The sequence below is a fragment of the Papio anubis genome, unplaced genomic scaffold, assembly GCF_008728515.1.
Source record: "Papio anubis isolate 15944 unplaced genomic scaffold, Panubis1.0 scaffold2647, whole genome shotgun sequence".
Lineage (NCBI taxonomy): Eukaryota > Metazoa > Chordata > Mammalia > Primates > Cercopithecidae > Papio > Papio anubis.
In genome coordinates, this window is record NW_022162726.1 from 203 (window position 1) to 4,531 (window position 4,329).

General features: G+C 40.1%; 1 long non-coding RNA gene across 1 annotated transcript; it reads left to right on the top strand.

Annotated features, from left to right (window-relative positions):
• The first annotated feature begins 1,866 nt into the window (after window positions 1-1,866).
• On the top strand, window positions 1,867-4,063 carry LOC116272931. The gene is made up of 3 exons (XR_004181454.1): window positions 1,867-2,455; window positions 3,471-3,527; window positions 3,630-4,063. It is a non-coding gene; the product is annotated as an uncharacterized LOC116272931 (long non-coding RNA).
• Window positions 4,064-4,329: the final 266 nt, after the last annotated feature.

The following is a 4,329-nucleotide window of genomic DNA, read 5'->3' on the forward strand; positions in this document are numbered from 1 at the left end:
GCCCGGGCTAATTGCTTTTGATAATTTACTTTTTCCAGGAGTTTTGCTATTAAAAATGCAGTAAATACCCTTGCACACACATCTTTGTGCCCCTTTGCCAGTATTTCTTTCAGAGTGACACTCAGAAGTAAAAATTACACACTCTTTTAGGACAACTTAGCAGTGTCAGTATACATTGTGCAAATTTTTATTTCCACCTATTTTTTCATGACATTTGGAGTATAAACTATTATTTTTCTCTAATAAATCAATAAATGTCAAAATCAATAAATGTCAGTTGAGATTTGGCAGTAAATAAAATGTCATCTTATTGTTTTAGTTTGCATTCTTTGATTTGGAGAGGTTGATGTGTTGATGACCAGCAGACCGCTCCTTTCAGTCCTGTTAGGCTGTATGCTGCTATATGAGAGTACAGTGCTGTCATGACTGCCCTTCTGTTATTCACAGTTACCTCTCGCTGGGTAGTTGTATGAGTTGTACAGTTGAGATGCTGAGCGCATCAGAAGTATTTCTTTGATGTTCTATTCAGCACTTCTTTTGGTATTCCCATTGAATCCAGTGAACATTTGGATGGAATACTTAGACCTTTTATCAATGCCAATGGCATCCTTTATTGGTTTTCTTTTTTTTTGATTTTTTTTTTTTTTTGAGACGGAGTCTCGCTCTGTCGCCCAGGCTGGAGTGCAGTGGCCGGATCTCAGCTCACTGCAAGCTCTGCCTCCCGGGTTTACGCCATTCTCCTGCCTCAGCCTCCCGAGTAGCTGGGACCACAGGCGCCCACCACCTCGCCTGGCTAGTTTTTTGTATTTTTTAGTAGAGACGGGGTTTCACTGTATTAGCCAGGATGGTCTCGACCTCCTGACCTTGTGATCCGCCAGTCTCGGCCTCCCAAAGTGCTGGGATTACAGGCTTGAGCCACCGCGCCCGGCCCTTTATTGGTTTTCAATATGCTTTTTTGCTCAATGATCTCGAATTAGAAGATAAAGATCTCATTCAGCCACCATATCCAGGTTGATGTGAGAAAATTTTGATTGTATAATACTCATATTTCTTTGATGGTTCATTACAAGTGTGTATCACTAGTAAAAATCACTGAAAATGTCTCATTTTGGTCATACATAGTAAAGGGTTTTGCTAGCCTTTTGAGTTTTTAATTATGTTACATTTTAGGTTACTTTCATCAAATCACTGGAATTAAGGAAACATTATCCATAGAGAATGCCACTTTGAGTGGTTTCTTTTTTCTTTTTCTTTTTCTTTTTTTTGGAAAAAGAGTCTGGTTCTATTTCCTAGGCTGGAGTGTAGTGGCATGATCTCGGCTCACCGCAACCTCCACCGCCCAGATTCAAGCAGTTCCCCTGCCTCAGCCTCCCGAGTAGCTGGAATTACAGGCGAGCGCCACCACGCCTGACTAATTTTTGTATTTTTAGTAGAGACAGGGTTTCTCTGTGTTGGCCAGGCTGGTCTTGAATTCCTGACCTCAGGTGATCCACCCACCTCGATCTCTCCAAGTGTGGGATTACAGGTGTGAGCCGCAGCATACCTGTAATTTCTTTTGAGCTATAGATGACTAGTAAAAATCTGAGATCATTTGTACAGCTCGGGAATTTTTCTTTTATTTTTTGTTGAGATGGGGTCTCCCTTTGTCACCCGGGCCAGAGTGCAGTGGCATGATCATGGCTCACTGCAACCTTGACCTCCTGGGCTCAAGCGATCCTCTCACCTCAGTCTCCAGTGTAGCTGGGATTATAGGTACAAGCCACCACACCGGCTAATTTTTTTTGTTTTTGTAGAGATGAGGTTTCACTTTGTTGCCCAGGCTGATCTCAAACTCCTGGCTTCAAGTGATCCTTCCACCTTGACCTCCTAAAGTGCTGGGATCACAGTGAGCCACTGTGCCTGGCCTGGTTCAATAAATTTTGATAAATATATACATCTGTGTAAACAGTACCCCCTTCAAGACACAGAATGTTTCCGTCACGCCAAAAAAGCTTCCTTGAACCCCTTCCCAGTGTAGGGGAGGGAAAATAGCTTCTACCCTTCCAAGTTTTCGGTTGGGGCCCCTGTAATAAAAGGTAGATTAACAAGAGAAAAACATGTAAACTTGTTTAATGTAAGTTTTACATGACATGGGAGCCTTCATAAGGAAATGAAGACCCGAAGAAACAGTAAAACCTGAGTGTTTTTAAGTTAGGTTTGATGAAGAAGGAAGAGTTGTGGAATGTGATAGGACAGAAAGGGATATGAGCTAAGAGGAGTAAACTGGGAAAAACTTAACAAGGCCTGTTTGTTCAGATTCCTCTGGGTGTTCCTCTATTTCTGTTTTTAAGTTTTGAGACAGGGTCTCACTCTTTTCCCCAGGCTGGAGTGCAGTGGCTCATAGCTCACTGCGGCCTCATCCTCTTGGGCTCAAGTGATCCTCCTGCCACAGCCTCCTAAGCAGCGGGGACTACGGGTATGTGCCACTATGCATGGCTGAGTTTTTAAATTTTTTGTAGAGATGGGCTCTTACTGTTGCCCAAGCTGGCCTCAAACTCTGGGGCGCAAGTAATCCTCCTTCCTCGGCCTCCCAAAGTGCTGGGATTATAGGCATGAGTCACTGCACCTAGCCACTCTGTCTTTTGAGATTAAGATGCTGCTATCTTCTGGGTATAGAGAGGACACCTCTCACACGAGGATCCTATGATCTGCTTCAAGGGAAGTCCTTTCTGCACCTGCTGTTTCTCAGATTCCTTCAGCTTAAAATATGCAAAATGCCAAGATGTCATATTTTGAGAGTAGTATGTTCTGAAGCCTGTCATGGTCAACTCCCTATCACCCTGCCCCAGGTAAATTTATCTATAATTGTAGATTAGTTTTGTCAGTACTTGAACTTCATATGGATGGAATCATACAGTGCAGTTTGTGACTTTTTTGGGTCAGGTTTCTTTTTTCAACATACCATTTTTGAGATTTATCCTTGTTGTGTGTATCAGTAATTTTTCCTTTTCATTTCTGAATATTATATACCATTTGTTTATTCATCTGTTTCTAGACACTTGGGTTTTTATAGTTTTGGGGTTTTTATAAATAAAAATGCTATAAACTTCCATGTACAGGCGTTTTTGTGAGCATGTATTTTCATGAATACTGCGTAAGTATTTGTGAGTGGAAGTGCTGGGTCATATAGTAAGTGTATTTTTAACTTTATGAGAAACTACCAATTTTCCAAAGTGGTTGTGACATTTTACATTTCTCTTAGCAATGTACAATAGTTCCAGGCACTTACAGCCTTGATGCTTAGTATTGTCTGTTTTAAAATTTTAATTATCTTAATGGGTGTGTAGTGGCACCTCATTGTGGTTATAATTTGAATTTCACTGAGTGGAGTCTTGATAAAGAATGTTCTTGAGGTTTTCCTAAATTTTTCTATAGGATTATAGCCATATACAATTGAAATTCATCTTTTATATTTTTAAATTTTTCTTTAGGTATCTTTAAGAGTGATTCAAGGGAATAATTCAAAATGCCTGAAAATCCTGCTACAGGTATACTGGATATATTGTTCTATAATTTAATTAATTAATGATTTTAAAATGGAATCTCAGATGAGACTTAACTATTACTCTACTTATTCATCTTAACCCAAGATAAACTGCAGGTCCTGCAGGTACTTGATCGCCTGAAAATGAAATTGCAGGAGAAGGGTGACACATCACAGAATGAGAAGTTATCTGTGTTTTATGAGACACTAAAGAGTCCTCTCTTCAACCAGATACTCACACTTCAGCAGTCCATCAAGCAACTGAAAGGACAAGTAAGTTACCCATCAGTTTTACGTTAATATATATATTAATATATTCAAACCATCAAAGAAAGATAGAGGAGATAGACAAAGACAAATTATCTTTAAGGACTCAGTTCAGCAAAGAGGCTGTATTGGGACCTGTAACCTATAACCTGTGGGTAGCACTGGCATAGACAATTTAGAAATGTCGATAATCAATTTTTTCTTTCGCAGCTGGGCATGGTGGTGTGTACCGGTAGTCCCAGCAACTCAGGAGTCTGAGGTGGGAGGATTGTGTGAGCCCAGGGGTTCCAGGTTGCAGTGAGCCATGGTCATGCCACTTCACTCCAGCCTGGTTGACAGAGTTGAGACCCTGTCTCTCAAAAAAAAAAAAAAAATTGTGTTTGGTTTTAGAATATGGTTTTTGTACTTATTTAAATATGTAAAGGTCAGATGCTTTGAGAATTTTCAACATCTTCAAAATTATAAAATAGTGCTTAACTTAAATATATTTTCTTTTTATTTTGAGACAAGGTTTCTCTCTGTCACTGAGGCTGGAATGC